Here is a 20174-nt window from a genome sequence, read left to right on the forward strand (position 1 = left end):
AAGTACAAATTGGCAGCTATAAAAATTGTCATGGGGATGTAAAGTACAGCATGGGGAATAGTCAATAATACTGTAAAAACTGTAGTGTCAGATGGGTACTAGAGTTATTGAGGTGATCATTTCACAAGTTATATAAATATCTAATCACTATGTTGTATACCTGAAACTAATATAATATTATATATAAATTGTAACTGAAAAAAGAAAAAAAAACCAACAAAAAAAAGCCACAAAGAAATAACACACCTACTGTAATGGCTAAAATTTAAAAGAATGATATCAAATCTTAGCAAGGACGCTGAACAACTGGAACTCTCATGCCAGTGGGAATATTAAAAGGTACAAACAATTTAGCAGGTTTTTTTTTATAAAGTTAAGCATATACTTATCATAGGACCTAGCAATCTTACTCCTAGATTATTTACCCCAAATAAATGAAAACATGTCTACACAGAGACTTGTCTATGAAAGTTAACAGGAACTCTGTAACAGTCTCAAACTGAAAGTAAACCATAAACAACCCAAATGTCCATCAATTAGTAAATGGATAAAATACATCCCTACAATGGAATATTGCTCACAGAGGTCAGGGAAGCTGTTAAATATCCTACAATGTACAGGACAGTCTCCAACACAAAGAACTGTCCAGCTCAAAATGTCCATAGTGCCAACGTTGAAAATAAACTATTAAAGTTGGGTAAAGGTATATGGGAGTTTATGGTAGTATTCTACTTTTGTATCTGTCTCAATTTCCATAACGAAATGCTTTTAAAAATACATATATGCTGAGTGAAATAAGTCAGAAAGAGAAAGATAAATACCATATGATTTCACTTATATGCAAAATCTAAGGAACAAAAAGAACAAACTTATCAAAAAGACTCACAAATACAGTGGACAATTTGGTGATGGACAGAGGGGAGGGGGTTGGGGGGCTGAGAGGATGGGGGGGTTAAAGAAGTACAAATTAGTAGGTGATAGTCGGTCACGGGATGGGAAGCACAGCATAGGGAATGCAGTTAGCATTAATATGATGGCTAGGTAGAGGGCCAGGGGAGGGAGGGAGCAAATGGGGGGATCGTTTTATGAATTACATAGATGTCTAACCAATGTACTGTATACCTGAAAATAATTTAAATAAATACTTTTTTAAATAATTAAAATAAATTCTGATCCATATATGCCCCGCCCCACCCCATGAAGTCCTAAGTCCCAGCCTGGCACTAAGCCATACCTTCTATGGTAGATAAACTTCTAAGATGGCCACTAATTATTCCAGCCTCTTGGTATTCATGTCCTTGTGTAATATCCTCTCTGTGAGTGTGGGCTGGCCTAGTGACTTGCTTCTAACAGAATGAGGCAAAAGTGATGGGATGCCACTTCCATGATTAGGTTATAAAGATTGTGACTTCTATTTCCCTAGGAGACTCTCTTGGCTTCTCAGCTTAACATGTTGGAGAGGACACATGGCAAGGAACTGCGAGCAGCCTCCAGCCAAAACAGCCAGTGAGAAATCAAGGCCCTTCATCCAACATCCCTTGATGAAGTGAATTTGCCAACAACCAAGTGAACTTACAAGCAATTCCTTCTTTGGTCAAGCACGAAGATAAGACTCCAGTCCTGGCTGACACCTTGACTGATACCTGTAACAGACCCTGAAACAGATGACCCACTTAAGCTATACCCAGATTCTTAACCCATGGAAAATGTGCCATAATAAATGTGTTATATTAAACTGCTAAATTTGTGGTACTTTAATGTAATAATAAATAACTAATGTACCCTCCTTGGAAATCCTGCTGAATATTTACCTCCTTTAACACTGTTTGGCAGTTTCTTAAAAAGTTAAGATACTATACCATATAATTCAGCAATCCCACTGCTAAGGATTTACTCCCAAATAAATGAAAACAGGTCTACAAAAATATATATAGCAGCTTTATTCACAATCATCAAAACTAGAAACAACCCAAATGTCCATTACAGATGAACAGATAAACAGATTTATACAGCAAAATACTAGGCATGAAAAAGGAATGAACTACTGATGCATGCAACATGGATAAATATAAAAATCATTATACTGAATGAAAGAAGCTAAACATAAGAGAGAATATAACATGAATGCATTTATATAAAATTTTAGAAAATGCAAAGTAATATAGTATAGGTGGGGCTCTGGGAGGGACGGACTACAAAGGAGTGTAAGAAACTTCAGGGTGATGGAAATTTTCTGTATGTTGGTTGTGTGGTTGTTTCATAATAAATACTATAAACTAATAAACACATTGTCAAAACTCATCAAAACAAGGTTCACTTTTAAATGGATGCATTTTATTGTATGTAAATTATACCTCATTAAGTTGACACACAAAAAAAATCACCTTCTTTATCAAGCTTTCTTTAACTACATCTAATGCAGCTGATTTTATTATTCTACCTTAGCCCTGAAACAGTATTCTAGATAGATTACTCAAAATGCAAAGAATCCAGGGCTTCTTAAATTCTACAGTAGCTAAAACTTACAGAATATTGTTCTATATCAGATACTGTTCTGAGCATTCTGCATTATTAACTCAATTAGTCCCCTCAACAGCCCTATGAAGTAGACTCTATAACTGTATTTTACAAATTGAGGAAACTGAGGCACAGAGAAGAAACTTGGTTACAGTCATATAACTAAGAAGTGACAGAGCCATAATTTGAGCCCAGGCAGTCAGTTTCTACAGGCTGGGCTCTTCACCATCGCCCCACTCTATATCTCAGACCACCTAAGTACTAGGCAAAAGCATACTCTCAGCTCACTAGAGACTGATAGGTTCATTCACTCATTCAACAAATATTTAAGCATACAATATGTGCCAGATATTGTCGTAAACGCTAAAGATGGAATAGTGAAGAAAAAACAAACATGGTACTTGCTTTTATGGAGCTTACATTCTAGTAAGAATTTAGATTTGAAGCGCAGGATTCTTAAATCAAAATATTTATCCCCTTATTTATATATTTATCTAAAAAAAAAGAGTCACAAGTTTCATAATGGCCAGATCTGCTTTAACTAGCTAAAGCAGAGGTGCTCAAACCTGTCTGCACTTTATTTTTTATTTTATTTATTTATGTATTTATTTTAGGCGAGGCAACCCTTAGTTGACCTCACAGATTTCAAGGACCTTGTCAACTTACAATCCCTTATTTATTTACTTTTTTAATTTTATTTTTTACACCTACAGCATCTGGTCTTCCTAGGTGGTCTCCCATCCAAATACTAACCAGGCCCGACCCTGCTTAGCTTCCAAGATCAGACAGGATCAGGCTTGTTCACGGTAGCATGGCTGTAGACCCCTGTCTGCACTTTAGATTCACCTAAGCATCTTTTAAAAATTCCAAAGCCCAAGTCATACCACCAGGCCAATTTAATCACAATGGGGTGAGGAAGGGGAAGTTGAGGGGTGAGAGGAAGACAAAGGCATCAGTAGTCTGCCAAGTTCCATAGGTGATTCCTATGTGAAGACAACCCTGGGAAATCACTGACCTGGAGTTATCTGAGTAACTGATAAAGTTCATTCATGGTGATTAGAGAGGTAGATAGATGAATGAAAAAAAAAAACTACATACACTTGCCCTCTCTGAATCAGAAAACTTGCAGGGTAGCTTTGATTTTCTTTTTTCAATGTTATGAATTCTAAGAACATCAGAAAGAGGGCCAAATAAATATTTTCCTTCTTGGATTTATCCATGCCTCCATTACCATCCAGAATCATGAACAACTGAGATACTGATCTTTTCTTCTTTTCTTGGTACTTCCCATGTAACCAATAAAGATTTATGCCATATTACATATATCCAACATAACTAATGAAGACATGACTCAACTGCTTTTCTATGAAGCAGATCTTAATCTGGTCACCTTAGGTCCAATCCAAACAGGCCAAATGCAGTTTGCCAAAGTAAAATACAGACACTGAGATTAAAAATGCCTTCTTTTTTCAAAAAGTAAAGTCTACTTTTAATTCAATCCTTTAAGTAGAAACCAAGTCTTTTAATAAATCAAACTTGCATTTGTGTTCTATAGAATCAACAGACCTGTTTAAGAACTCTCTGACCACTCTCAGAAAAGATAGTTAGGGGTTCAGTAGGACCCCTCGCCATTCCATCCAGGACCTAAACAGAAAAGAAAAAGGGCAAAGAGGAAGAAAAGAGATATCAGAAGACTATATAAGTCCAATAAACCTATTCAAAGTAAAATTTTTGTGACTGCCCAAATTCATTCTCTCTACCACTGTTTTGAAAAAGCTGTAAAAGACGAGATTGTCTACAATCTCAAGTCCAGGGTTTTTTCTTTCTTTCTTTCTTTCTTTCTTTTTGCTTTTAAACAAGGAAAGCTCATCATAATCACCAAGGAAGCTTTTTCAAAATAGATCAGTAGTGATTACACTAGGATATTCATTTTATAATTCATTACCCTTATGATTTGTGTATTTTGTGTTATGTATGTTACACTTTAATTAACAGACATTAAAAACAGATACAGTTGTCCTAGGCAGAACCCCTGAAGGACTCTAATTAAGTACAGAGCAGAAACAGAGTCCCACCGAGGTTACATGACTTCCCATAGGTCACATATGTAGTTATAGAGTCTTTCTTGTCACTTTCCTACTCTTTTTGTAAAGCTGTAAATATGCTGATTATACTTTTTAATTTAACATTTACTTTCCCACTTGTACTCTGAAAAAAATCTTTATTATAAATGACAACTGTAAAAAACAAACAAGCAACAAATAAATGGAAAACACAGATGTCCTGGTTCACAACTGTGCACCATCACAGCTGTTGCACTATTCATATAAGAAAATTAAATAAAGCCTAATACCCATGAAACAATTTCCTAACCTTGACATGCACTTTTAAAAATGTTTTCAATACAGACAAATGTAAAACTGATTAATAGTAAATTCAACTGGGTGTATCTTGAGAACAGACTAGCATTATTTATGAAAATAAAAAACAGGGTAACAGAATAGAGAGCTAGGCCAAGCTGGCAGGGTGTGCCCCGAGTTCTAGTCATGATCTTCTCATAAAGTTGTTGTATGTATGATTCTGGGCAGGACACAATCTTTCTGGGCCCAAGATTCCTAAATTATAAAATGAGAAGGTGAGCCACTATGCTAGAGCTAAACAGAATCTCAGGTTCCTTCTGGACTTAAGAAAACTCAGGGACTATTTATCAAGAACTTAAATTATTATTCTATATGCTCTCCTTTAACAAATGAGTATCTCTATTCAAATGTTTTAAGTAGCTCTGTAACATAAGAATCTTAGAATTCCTATAGTATCTGCCTTATAAACCTTAGTCTGGGCATTATACTTACAGTACTCAAGAAATTAAGTTGATCTTTTAACCACATAGCCTCAAATGTAAACAACTAAATGTGAACTGTCAGACAATTTGCCATGGCACAACTAAAGTAAGATCCAATCCCATCCTCCCTATGCCTTCTCATGAAGTTCTTATAAAACTATTATATGCCTCCTATTCCCAACTCCAGGGCTCTAAAGGAAAATTTATGCAACCTCCACCCAAATCAGAGAAATTTAGTTCCCTGAAAGGATCAATAAAATGCCTGTCAAGCAGATCAGCATTTCAATACTGTAACACTGGTTTGCTCTTGGTAGGGATAACAGACAATTTAATAAACTAGGGAATGTTAACATTAACTCTTAAATCTCAATCCTGACATGTTAATATAAGAAACAAAAGATAAATTAGTAAAATATGAAATCTGAGATCCCTAAAACTCGTGCTCATCCTAACACAGATATAGTTAATAATTTAATTATGTATATTATAAACCAAAAGAATAAATCAGAGGCTCAGTGAGATTTTTCCCATCGTGTTAGATACTATAGTAGGTGGATAAAGTAAAATTTAGAGAAAAACTACCTCATACATTATGTTCTAATTATGAACACCACCACGTTCTTTCAATCATAATAGAGCTATAATAAAAAAATAACACATCTAGAGTACCAGTCTTTTAGTCCATGCTCTAAATATACAAATGACATTGAAAAGTTGAGCAGATCCTACACTCTAGGAACTAATAAAAAATTCCCTAAAAATAACTTGATAAGAATCTGAACAGAGTAAGAACTAGAGAGCCATTGGCAATAATCTGGTCCAATACTCTCATGGAACAGATGGAAAAATTAAGGCTAGAGTGAATGACTTCTCCAAAACTTCTTAGTAGTAGGGAAGTCTTTCATTTCCTATGTGACACTTTGTTACTAACGAAATACTTAATTTTAAAAGAATTATAAAGGCACAAATACAATGATAATGAATGATGTCTTACCATATGACGATGGAAGAGAACTTTAAAGAACAATGGCTTTCTTTTTCTATTAAGTTTCCAAAGAGTTAAATCATGAGATTTGGGTCTAAGTTAGAGAAATTCTTACACCATCATTCTAGGAGTGCCACTGTTTCTTCTTCTGCAGGGTCTTAATATATTCGCAATGATAGTATTGTTTTTCGTTTTGTTTTGCTCTTATAATTGTCACTTTTTAAATCAAATGCTGAAGTCCTAAGATCAGCTTTCATCTCCTGTAGCTACCATTTCATCATTATTGATGACTCAGATGATACACTTAGCAAATCTGCAGACAGAACTGTATTAGGTGAATATCCTAATACTTTCAAACACGGGTACAACATTCAAAATGAAACAACTAGAAAGACATTTTCTTCAAAGTTCAAATGAGATTATTTAAAAATTGGAAAATGTGATACTATGCTTATCTCTAGTGAACAGAGATAATTTTTTGATCGGAAAAGGAAATTCGATGGCAAGAGAACAGGTTTATTAATATTAAAAAACAAAGAAATAAATCTCTGCCCAAAATGAAAAAAAAGAGAGAATTAGGATTAAAAGTAATAACAATAAACAAAAATATAAAAATAAAATTTAAGAATTATTAACTTCAGGATGGGTTGTGATGACCTGGTAGTCATAGAGAAAATATCAACAGACATAACTTGGTAAAAATTAAAATCGTCTATATGTCAAAAGAAACCACAAAGTTAAAAGCAAAATTATAGCCTGGGATAATATATTTGCCCCCTACAACAAAAAGGAGTTAATATCCCAACTACACTAAAGCACCTGTAAATTGATTAAAAAATAAAAAGTTAACAACTCAAGAGAAAAATAAGAACAGTAAAAGATAACTTGCAGAATAGGAAATGCAAATATCCAATGAATATATGCAACTTATCAATGATCCGGAGTATTAAAATTAAATAAGAAAACTTTTCACCCAGCTGATTAGCAAAAACTAAAAAGATACTTGTCCATCCAATGCCAGTGAGAAGAACTGCAATAACCTCTATTAAAAATAACCTGGCAGTTCATAATACTGAAATAAGCTTATCTTTTAACTCATATTTGGGAATTTATCCTACAGAAGTAAAAGCTCCATTTCTTTCCCCTCTTTAATTCCCCCTCCCACCCCCTCACACACACACATACTTTCACCCATGACCTATGGATATTGCCATTTCCCATGAAGAACTATATCTCTGAAGGCGGGGCATCTCCTCCCACAGATCGCCGCGTGCAGGGCACGGGGGATGGGCCTGGCGCACCAGGGAATGGTCCGTGGCTCCACCTGGGGTGCAAACCCAGGACCTGCTGTGTGTAAAGCAGACGTGCTAACCACTACCCTATGGAACCACCCCTCCATTTCTTAAAGGTATATGAACAAGGATGTCTACTATTTGTAATGGAGAAAAAATCAGAAACAATCTGAATGTTCATTGAGAGAAACTTATGTAAATGGAATATTATGCAGCTGAAAAAAGAATCAGATATCTATTTAATCATATAAAAAACATGATATCCTATAAAGTAAAAAAATAGAAGTTGAAGAATGTGTATGGCATCATGATAACCTTATAAAATAAGAGAAAATAAATCAATATGTACATTTGTGTTTTTAAGAGCATAGAGAAAAATATGGAGGAAACACAGGGCTATGATGCTTGGGTAGCTTACAGGATAGGAACAAGAGGAGAGACAGTTGGTTTTTTCTTCATGTACCTCAAATGATGCTCAGCTTTTCTCAATTAGCCTATACTGCTTTCATAGTTTGAAAGAAAGTACTAGTTGAGTATAACAAGAAGAAATAAGAAAAAAAAATCTTTAATAGGAATGACAGGAAAAATAGTTATTTAAAAGTAATAAAGGATTGGTGTATAAAAGCCAAATGCCAAATGAAACAGAGAACAAAGAACAAAAATAAATTCTGGGTATTTTTTTGTTAGTATGTAAAACAACTTTTATGAATTTAGGATTTACCTCTATTTCAAAAAGGAAAATAAAAGAAGCTTTTGATTCAAGAGCTTTGTTTTTAGGTTTGTCTGCTTAGAACATTTTTTTCAAAAAGCAAACATGTCTTATCACAAGATCTTGTCAAAGAAATGCCCCATTATATATTTACATTCTGTATCTTTTTTTTGTTAAATTATATTTTATTTTTAGCTATATTTGAAACTTATCTTTTATAACAATGCACCATTCTTTGTTACACCAAATAAAAATTTTAAACATGGTACAAATAAAAGGAAAATATTGAATCTACACTACTGAACAAAATGGTCTAAATCTACACTACTGAACAAAATGACATGAAAATTAGTTCAAACAAGATGGAAAAAATGCTCATCACTGATAAAAATAAAAACACATATTTGCTAGTTACAAAAGAAAAAAAGTGCAGCTTTACAATGGAGGGACCTGTCAGTCACAACCTTAACCCTACAATCAAAGTTGCTATTAGTGGGACAACAATACATTTATGTACCTTGTAATATCATGCAATGTGAAGAATATTTATTAAGTATTTTTGCCAAAATGTGTAACTAAAATTTAATCAGTTCTTTAGATCTACCAATTCTTTAGAATCTAATCAAGTCTTTAAACCTTCCAGTTTAGAGAAAGACAAGGAATAAAAGAACAAGTTAAACATCACAAACAATCAGATAAATCCAGAATGTGGGATATTCAACAAGAAAACTGCTCTAGTCTCAACAAATCAACCATGGGAAAAAAGAGGTAAGGGAGCAGTCAAAAAAATGGGAATTGTTCCACTTTTTTTTTTTTTAAAGACTACAAAAATAATAACGTGAATATGATGCATGGTTCTTAATTTGATTCCACTTCGAACATTTTGAAGACAATTGGGTAAACTTAAATATACCACCTACTGATAATTTTATTAAATGTGATAATGGTACTGTGATTATGTAGAATGTCCTTATTTGTAACAGATGGACGTTAAAATATTTTAAAACATAGTATATCTTTATTTTTAAAAGGTTTATCATTACACTATTTCTGGGGTTTTTTTTGTATGTTTGAAATTTTTATAATGAAGCTTTAAAATATCAAAACCCCCACCAAACTGTGAAGTACCACTATGCTGGAAGAAAAAAAATTACAAAATCCAATATTAACTAGTGGCTAGTGGCAATATAAAGTGGTAGTTATTCTAAAGAATACTTTGACAATATGGCTAAAAAGTGTTATCTTTAGACCTAACTGAATCATTTTAGGGAAAATGCTCTCAAAAAAAAACTAGAGGAAAAAGATTTATAAAGAGATGTTACAACAGTATAATTTAGAATTACAAACCAAAAATAAAAACAAACTCAAAATCACCCAAATGCCAAATAACCAAAGTATTTAAATTTTGGTTATTGTGTATCATTAAAAATGATAACTATATAGATAAGTGGAAAAGTAGATCGATATACTGCCAAATGAAAAGACTATAAAAACCTATATAAATTAAACTTGTAAACACTACACACATATGATAGTGACTAGGAAGTCATGTGCTTATCCATCCATAATATTTTAACACAATTTTAAAAATTTCATTAAGACACATACTCTTAGAGAAAATATGAACAATGCAAATACAGAATCAGGAGGAACTGTGTAGGTACGAATAAGAAAAAGCACCTGAGGACTACTGTTGACCACAATCTGAATGAGTATTCACAATCTGAATACTGTCTTACTGTGGACAAAAAAAAGTCAACATAACTATTTATTATTAAAAGGACACAAAAAGAATGTATCATTGGCTTGTACATACATAATCTTCCTCAATTCTTTTCATTAGTCAGATTTTTAAAAAGATATGGAAAAACTGAAAAGGGTTCAGAGAAAAATCAAGAGGTAAAAAACAGAATGGAAAAGAGGTGATTTTGAAGTTTGAAAGAAAATGAAGAGCAACATTATTACTACTGAAATCCATAGAGAGGCTTTTGACTAGAACCTAGAAAGCTGATGTATCTCAATGCCTACAGATGACTGACCAAAAGGCTAATAAAATCCTCAAAGTTTGTTGTGGTGGTGTTTTTGTTGTTTTATTTTTGGTTTTGTTTTTTATGTAAGAGGAATTTCTTGACTGTCCTGGTGAAAGGTTACTGGCATAGGCAAATGAGGGAAGCTGGGTGTGTTAAATCATCAGCCATCTGTTTATCTTCAGAGTGTCTACTTATCCATGATCTCCTGATCACAGAATCTCCCTAAGGCTTGAATTGGTTAATCAAAGCTTGAATCAGTTATCCACCATTTAAAAATTCTGTAGTGCCATCTTGCTCCCACTTAGAAACATTCAAATGTCCTAGGTCTAGCATCTAGGGCCCCAAGAAACTACTCTGGCTTTATCTCCCCATCACTCCTCAACACACTAGCAAACCAGACTTCTCACTATTTCATTTCCTAAATTTTCCTTATGCTTTCTCCTATGTCCATCAATCCCTCGGTTCTTTTCTCCTTAACTCAGCTTGCTGCAATCTTGCCCTTTCTTTTATTTAGTAAATTTTAATTTAATACCTCTGTATCATGTCACCTTATATGGGTTGAATTGTGTCCTCCCCTCAAAAGATGTTAACATAAGTCCTAACCCCCCAGTACCACACAATGTAACCTGATTTGAAAATAGGATAACTGCAGACCTAATTAGTTGAGGTAATACTGGAGTAGGGTAGGCCTTTAATCCAATATTAATTGATGTCTTTATAATAAGGAAATTTGGACACTGAGACATACAGGGAGAATACCATATGACAACAGAGGCAGAGTGTGAAATGATGCAGCTGCAAACCAAGAAACCCCAAGAATCGATGGAAGCTAGGAAGAGGCAAGAAAGATTCTATCTAAATTCTCAGAGGGAACATGGCCCTGTTAACACCCTGAATTTAGATTCTAGCCTCAAGAACTATGAAAGAATAATTTTTGTTGTTTTAAGTCAACCAGTTTGTGACTACCCCTAGGAAAGTAATACACCACCTTTTCCATGAAGCCTTCTCTGATCCTCCAAGTGGAAGTGATTCTCTCTCTTCTGAATTCCCATAGCACAAGCTCATTTAAACCAGGCTTGTGCTATGGGAATTCACATTACAAAATATAAATTGTTTCCTGGCTGGCAGAAACTAATTACTCATCAATTGTATACACCTCTCAATGCTGGTAGGCAGTCAACATATGCTGACTATACTAATCAAATTTTTCTCCATACATACTTATTCTAATCTCAAGGCTTCTAAGTCATCTCCACATACATTGAAGAGTTAAACACAACCTAAAAGAACTCAAAGACTCGTTTTCTTTAGGAAGCATTCCTAGATTCAACTTTACTTATATTAGTTATATCAATATATTTTACACTGATATTGTGCGTTATGCACATACTGCTGTTAACTAATATCTACAATGAGAAAGACTGTTTAACAAATCCATTTAGGGTCTACTGACCTGTCTCTATTAAGTCTAGTCAGATGGTGGTTTGCCTGTCTTCCCATCTTTACTGGTATTTGGTAGTTAACCATAGTGTCTTTGAATTTTCCCAAGTGTTTGAATTTTTTAAGTCTGTATTTTGTAAAAGGGACGACATTACTTCCACATAACATTTACGATTATGGCAAAGGACTTAACCTAATAAATAATTTCCCTCAGAAAAATCCAGAACAGGAATTTGAGTCACAAACTTGCAATTATTTCTAACGATCAGTTGCTATCTGATTTTTAGAAAACATACATAAATGGTACTATGGAACTAATATCAGTACCATATTCAGTGGCTCAAAAAGGATCTGGTTAATGGAAACTTTTGTTGCCTCCTTGTGTGTGGGGGGTGGGGGTGGGGGAGACGGATATACAGCTGGTTAATGATAAATACAAACCTAAATACCTATTTGAAGTATAAATATCCTCTGAATTTGACCAATAACATTATATTAACTGACATAGCTTTTTCTCCCACTTTACTGAGATATAACATAACCTGTAAGTTTAAGGTGTACAAGATGGATACATGTATATATTGAGAAACATACAACAAATATAATAAGGTTAGTTAATACATCCATTACCTCACATAATTACCATATTTTTTTGTGTGTGATGAGAACATTTAAGACTACTCTTTTAGCAACTTTCGAGTATGTAATATAGCGTTGTTAGCTATAGTCATCATGCTGTACATTAGATCCCCAGAGCTTATTCATCTTATAACTGGAAGTTTGTACCCTTTGACTAATATCTCCCCATTTCCCCCACCTCCCAGTCCCTTGCAACTGCCGTTCCATTGTTTCTATGAGTTCATCTTTTTAACTGACATAATTAATATGAATTGACCTAGAATATACAATTCTTCACAAGATGTGATTCTGTTTTTATCTTTTCATTTTTTGTTTTTTGCTTTATAGGGTCCATATATAAAATATAGCTTACCACCAAATTCTAGGGCTGCATTACTACCTCTAACAAAGCCATTGTACTCCCTTTATGTAGGTATTTATACATACCTCTGGTCGTTTATTAATTAACTCAGCAAATGTTTATTGAGCTCCTAGGCAGCCACCTTAAGTCTTTTTGGAATAAAGTGAGATAAAAAAAGATTTTAAAAAAATAAATAAATGTGCCAGACAACATACTAGGTAGATATTGGGGCCAGAGAAAAAGGAAGAAATAGACATAGGCCAGCTCTCAAGGAACACCCAATTTAGTGAAGACGGAGAAAGTAAACTAGTTCTATATCTCTACTTTCTCCCCATGCTGTTCCTACATTTCACAACCATGCTTACTTTCCTAATGTACAGCTTTAATTATGTCACCATAGGGCTAAAAACTTTTGCTGACTCACCATTAGTCAATCAAGTCCAAACTTCCCAGCTTGGGAATGGAAAGGATTCAAAGCCTTCCATGATTTGGTCGTACAGTATGCAGACTAAGAACACAAGCTTTGGAATTGGGCTGCTTGGACTCAAGTTCTTTCGCCATCAATTGTTAGCTCTATTCCTCAGTTTCTTTATCTATAAAAAGGGATAAAAAATAGTGTCTACCTCACAGGGTTGTTACGAGGTTTAAACGAACTACTACTTTGAAAATGCCTGACACATTATCTGGCAGATAGTATGTGTGCAAAAAATGTGAGCTACTACAATTATTATTGCTATTTTTCAATCTCCATTTCCAGCCTTAACTCCAACAGCCCTGTCACAATCTTATTTTCCAGCCAAACTGGACTCTTTACTATCTCCTAAACACCTATTTTTACAATCATACTTTCACTCAGCCTACAAAGTATTATGTCTCATCTCCAAGTATTATGATCCTAATCATTCTTGGCATCCCCACTTAAAGGCCACTTCTTTCAGGTACCAGCTCCATTACATAAAGCCCACATGGCACTTAAACCCTGGCTAGATTCATTTTTGTATCCTACAGAGTTCTAGCCCAATGTACATGGTAGGGCTCAATAATGTTTGACAAATAAATGAATTCCTGTATTTCCTCCCTTTCATCCAACTGCTCTCTTGGAAAATAACTGTACATCACAAGTGAAAAGACCTCTTCTGTAGTATTTCGTAAAGTGGGCCAGCTAATTTTCTTTTCTATCACCAATGTGGTCATTCCTAATGTAGTACCCAGCACAGAATAGATGCCTAAATATACAGTGATTTGAACTGAATTTCATCTCATCTCATCTTTTCATTTCAATTATCATTTTATTCATTATGATCAAGTATGAGTCAGGCTTAGAAATAGATTTTAGTTTTTATCTGCCGATAAACTCTTCTATCAATTTCTGGCCACTCTGACCCTATCCTAATATGTCATTTATTAGTTTAGAAGACAGAATATTTAAAATCTCAGTAAAGTAAAAACCAGAAAATTAAATGCCTATAGGGTGATAAGTAAATGAGCAAAGCAAATGAGTAGTAAGGACTGCATAGAAAACCAGGAAACATATAACCCCTCCTAAAAGCTTCAGCTTTTAATGTATTGCTATGCGAGAATATGGGCTTGGCACTGACAGATCTTTCAATTTTTCAAGGTAAGTCAGAAACTCTGAAATTTGTATAAATTTTTAAGACATTAAAAATATTGTATGAGCCAAACAAAAGGTACCTGCAGGTCAAATCTGCACCCTCTGCTACAGAAGTTCTCTGTAAAACAAATGTTGGGGTGGGAGAAGTTCCAACCTAGCAGTCTAAGACAGCAGCTAAGACTAAGCGACAACCTAGAAGCATCTCTTGCAACACTCACCCTAGCTCTCAACCACTGGTTTGACCTGAAAACCAAACTAATTCTACAATTGTGTTGAACATATTGAGCCTCTACTCTGTTCTGGGAATCAGAAATGAACAATAGTGCTAAATAACAGCTAACATTATTAAGCATTTTCTAGGTGTCACAGTGTTCTACATGTTACATTATTCAACTCGCTTAATCCTCACAACAATCCTATGAGATAAATACTGTTATCCTATTTTAAAGATGAGGAAACTGAGGCAACCTGTCCAAGGTCACACAATTAACAAGCAGTGAAGCTGCAATTAGGACCTCAGACTTGACCAAAAGAGCTCATAATGTGAAAACAAAGGCCATTCAATAAATGGTGCTGGGATAATAAATCATACAGAGGGAAAAAAATGAAACTGGACCCTACCTCACACCACACACGAGACAATTCGATCTAAACATCAAAAACAAATCAGTAGAGATTCAAGAAGATAACACAAAGAATAATTTCAAGAACTTGGAGGGAGATTGATAAATTTGACTTTATTAAAACTCAGAACTTCTTTTTAACAAAAGACAAGTTAACAAGATTAAAAAGATTAGCAACAAACCGGGAAATGACACCTGTAATATAACCGACTCAGGTTTAATAATCAGAAAACATAGAGAAATCTTTTGAAAAAGACAACCCAACAGAAAAATGGCAAAACAAGCCCAAGTATGGTCTCAACACCCACAGTTACCACAGAGCAGATCCCAGAACAGACCTTGGCATCACTGACCAATATAAAACATTCAGGGGTCTACGTGATGCTGCAGGTACACAAAGCACGGGGAACTCAACCAGAAGGACAGAAAAAATGGTTATTCTCCATCGTATAGGAACTGGATGGCAAACCAGAAGTTAAACATCCAACATTCAGACACATAGATCAGGGACTGGCAAATGTCTTTATTAAGAGCCAGATAGTAAATATTTTCAGCTTTGTGAGCTATATATTCTCTGTTATAACCACTCAATTCTGCCATTGGTAGTGTGAAAACAGCCAAAGACAATATGTTAATGAATGAGTGTGCTAGCGTTCCAATAAAGCTTTGTTTACATAAATAGGTGGTAGGCCAGATTTGATCTATGGGCTATGGTTTGCAAACCCTTAACATAGATGGTTGTGATTTTCCTACACTTTGGAATATTTTCCCTATCTTTCACTGCCTTTTATGTCTACTGACACTTATCTCTGATTTCCTTAAGCAAAAACTATACCACAGTTGACAGCTTTGCAATGGTTTCCGAAAGTCTATTACTCTACCAAAAAACATCTTATTATCTGTGACGATTCTCACCTCATTCTCCTTTTATCTTTTTTTAACCTCTTTGACAGCCACCATCCCAAACTAGAAATTTAAAAAATTCCCTCTCTTACCACTCACAATGTTAATTATCAACACCAGGAAAATCTAATGCTCTTCAATGCTCAAAGCCTCTGCCTTTGTCCAAGCCGTCATTACTTCTTCCCGGCTCTCCAGTCTACCCTCCTAAATAACATCCATTTATCTCCTAAAATTTAAACCTCATCATATGGTCCTGCCTTTGAAGACCTTAAATACCTCTCTATCAGCTAAGGATTCAGTCCAAACTCCTTAGCAAGGTCCTTCACATTCAGATTTCAAACAACCTCCCCAGTCTTCTCTTCTCTTCTCTCTCTGTCTGTCTCTCTGTCCTCTGTCACTCTGTCTCTCTGTCTGTCTGTCTGTCTGTCTTCTCTCTCTCTCTCTCACACACACACACACACACACACACACACACACTCCCCTCCAACCACATTCAAATATGTTCCTTGAAAATGCATGCCTTTACCTGGAAAGCTCTTCCTTCTAACTCTCCATCTGGCAAACTCTTCTACCTTTCAGGATACATCTCAAATGTCATCCCTTCGCAAAACTTTCCTTGATTCCTATAGCAGAGATATGCCCACTTCTGTGTCTTCACAACCTTTGAGAACTCTCCTTTGGCATTTACCATCCTGAACTATCATTGTTACATGTCTATGTTTTTCGAAGTGAAAAAACCCTGCCTTAAAGACCTCTGAATCCTTAAAGCCTGCCGTAATGCTTAACATGCAGTTGATGTCTAGAGCACAGTAAATGTTGAATGGAAGATGTGCCTGGTAGTAAGAATAGAGTTTCCTAACCTGGGGTTTGTAGAAGGGAGCCCAAAAATAGAATTCAGGGGGTCCATGAACTACAGGAAAATAAATTACCTCTTTATTTTCACTAACCTCGAGTTGTCGTTTCCTTCAAATATTAATGTGAGCAACAAACTATTCTATAATTGACAGTATCTGTGACTGTAACAGTAATCACAGATACTTTATATCATATGACAGTTGTTGCAGATTAATCTTAAAGTATTACTTGTACTCATCACATCTTTAAAATTATAAAACTTTATAGTGTACTGACAAAGAAGTAAATCTATGTTACTATATCATAATTCATATATTTTTGTAACTGTATTTCAATACAGTTGGTTTTCCTTGTAATCGAATATATTTTGTTTTATGCAATTAAATATATATTCTGCGGGGGGTTCATAGGCTTCAGTAGATGCTAGAGGGGCCCATGGAACTGACAAGATTAGGTTTTCCTGCATTAGAAAGATCCAGAACAAATAAATCATGTTGCTTTATATATATATTGTATACCCGTAATGAACATATATTGAAAAACTTATTGCTATGAATGTCGACAACATTTTTGTTGAGTCCTTTTTGATTATATGGGAGCCCCAGAACTACTGTCTCATGACTGATTTCCATAGCTTCCCTCAGAACTCTCCCATAGCCCATGTGAACTTTGAACTCTTCTCTATCATGATCAAATTTCTATTAAAGTTTGATCATGATAGAGATCCTGGGTCTCTATCATTATTCGCTTTTTTTTTAATGTGTGTGTGTGTGTGTGTGTGTGTGTGTGTGTGTGTCCCTTTGCTCTACACTAAACACCTAAAAGCAGCAACTCTTAAAACTCTAGAAGTCAAAAGGATCCCAAAGATAACTTCTTTGTACAAATGGAAGTGAACTAGAAATTATCAAATAGCTGGTTACCTATACTTTTTTGTATCCCCCCTCAGCTTTTGAACTGACAAACTCATTAGAGAAACAAAATAAATTAATAATTCTTTGATATAAGCTGCCATGCCTGACTTAACATTTTTCTCCCAGCTAGCAAATTCCTCTAAAGCAGTGTGTTGAATGAGGCAGCAGACCTGCGTGCCAGTACCCTCTCTGCCATTAACTTTTAAGATGTTAGGAAGTCAACTTTACCTTTCCATTTCTCAGCTAAAATCACTACATCATATGAAATCGTTACATGATATCTAAGGCCTCTGTAGTTTTTACACATTCACTACTTCTTCATTTTTTACTGGCTTCAATAACGCCTTTCTGATGACCTCCCCAGGTGACCCTGCTGTTAAAGAAGTGGGCTGTCCCCCTCCTGGGAAGACACCTAGGGTCACCGCCCACAAACAGTCCGGTCCCTCCTTTTAAAGACACACACAAATTCCAAGTTGAAGGAGGTTCTTTCTCTCTTCTTGCCAACCAGTTCCACTCTCTGCACCCCTTTTGCTGGCCAGCTCCTACACCCAAACCTCAGTCCCCCTTTTGTCTCTTCTTTATCAAGCCCTTCCCTTTTTTTATTTTTATTTTTTTTCTCTCTTCGATAGGCAGTAAGGATCCCGGGGGCATATATATCCTCAGTGCCTTAGGAGTTAGTTACACGGTCCTGAAATTTAGCCCCGCGACTCCCAGGACTGCCACAATCTGATACCCGCGTCTGTACCCAAAGAACCTCCATTTCTAATCAACCCCTTCTACCCCGCCCAAACAACTGCCAAAGTCCTGACAGCCAGAGCTTGGACTTCACGCCCCTCCGGATCCTACCTGCCCTGGGGTCCTGAACACCGCCATAGCCTAACCCAGTCCCAGGTCCTGCACCATCCAGCCTCCCCACCCCACCCCAGTCCCACGGAACCCAACCCCAGTTCCGTTTGGACCCAGTGTCCCTTGTCCGCGACCCCGGCCACGACCCCACGTCCGGCTCCTGCCCAGTTCCTCGGCCCAGGAGCGCCACCCCATGCAGACCCTGGCCAACCCTGCACTCCCTCAGCGCCCGAGACCCCGTGTCTGGCACCCTCTCCAGCCGTGGCCTGGACCCCGCTCGCTCCAGCGTCCCCGCCCGCAGGCCCGGGGCCGGCTCCCCAACATGGCGACGAGGACACGAGCACGGCGGGCGGGGCGGCTCCCGGCCGGGCCCGCACAGGAGCGGTGCTCCACGGGCGGCCGGCGCCATTTTCCCGCGCCGGGCCCGGGCGGCGCCTCCTTCCAGCATAGCCGGCCGGGCCGGGACCGCGGACGCCCGGTGGGCCCACCCCTTACGGGCCCGCGTCGCCGTCACCTCACCTGAGCGCGGCCCCAGCCCTCCCGGGCGGGCCTCGGAGCACCGGCCCGGGCCGTGCGTGCCCGCGGCCCTCCGTGAGTCCGTCCGTCCGTGCTCGCGTGCGTCCGTCTGTCCGGCCGTCGGCGCCCCGCCGCCCGCAGCCCGACCCGGCAGGGCCTCAGGGAGCCGGCGGGGAGGGGGATGGGCCGGACCGGGCCGGGGAGGGAGGGGGAGGGAGGGAGAGAAGGAGGGAGGGAGTGCGGGAGGGGGCGGAGCGGGGCGGACCACGGGTGGGTGGGGTCTGGACACGTGACCAAACGTCCCCCAACGCGCGAGGCGGAGCGCACACCCGCTCCCCCGTAGATCTCTGTCTCCCAGCGTTGTAATATCGCCAGTGGCTTTTGCCCCCATTTCGGAGTCACTGCACAGCCCTTTGGGAACCCTGTGGCTGAGTGTTCTTGGCCAAGTCAGCCAAGTCTTAGTTTACCCATTTGAAAATGAGTACTGATAGTGCTTGCAAAGAGGAAACGAGGAAAGACAAGAAAGCATTTGGTACAATGCCTGACACATAGTGTCTAATAAGTTAATGGTAATAAAGATAACGTTTAGCCTTTATTATTATTTGCCTGGAAGTCTCTCTCTACTTTTTCCCATTGGCATCACCCAGCAAGCTCAGTAGGTGCCCTCCCCTCTCCTCAAATGTAGGAAGGCCTCCCCAGCACTGATGTCTGTCATACAGGCCTGGATTCAGATCCGGCTTTCACTCTTAACAGCTGTGTGATTTTCTTTGCTTCTGAACTTCAGCTTCATCATCTATAAAATGGGAATTAAGGGTCTGTTATCACAGAAGTATCAAGAAGATAGAAGATGAGCAGGTGGATTGTAAACTGATTGCGAAGCTCAAGCATAGTGGTCTCATCTAAGAAAAGGATTCAGGAGTTCTTTCATTCCACAGATATTTACTGAGCATACACTGTATGCTTGGACTGGTGTCCAAGCCATCCAGGGCCTTTTCACATCCTCCCTGGCTCCCCTCCAATCTATTCTCCACCGTGTTGTCAGAGTAATATTTCTATGTCAGAAAGCTGATCATGTCCCTTTCCTATTTAAAATTATTTGATGATTCCACATTGC

At 37.3% G+C, this 20174-nt stretch overlaps 1 protein-coding gene and 1 pseudogene across 11 annotated transcripts in view; both read right to left on the minus strand.

The window, feature by feature from the left end:
- The window catches only part of NCOA6 (nuclear receptor coactivator 6), an 89969-nt gene extending 70703 nt beyond the window's left edge, over positions 1 to 19266 (minus strand). For 6 of the 11 annotated variants that reach the window (XR_005653043.1, XM_039864128.1, XM_039864126.1 and 3 more), the window contains exon 1: positions 19064 to 19265. The gene's annotated coding sequence lies outside the window, so the exon portion shown is untranslated. Of the gene's footprint in view, positions 1 to 1576; positions 1638 to 4083; positions 4162 to 13218; positions 13388 to 19063 lie in introns of those variants that run through there. The other 5 variants (XM_039864122.1, XM_039864121.1, XM_039864124.1 and 2 more) reach the window with 5 other exon arrangements.
- LOC120604189 (uncharacterized) lies at positions 3222 to 3340 on the minus strand (annotated as a pseudogene).
- Positions 19267 to 20174: the final 908 nt, after the last annotated feature.

Source organism: Pteropus medius, unplaced genomic scaffold (assembly GCF_902729225.1).
Source record: "Pteropus medius unplaced genomic scaffold, Ma_sr-lr_union100, whole genome shotgun sequence".
Lineage (NCBI taxonomy): Eukaryota > Metazoa > Chordata > Mammalia > Chiroptera > Pteropodidae > Pteropus > Pteropus medius.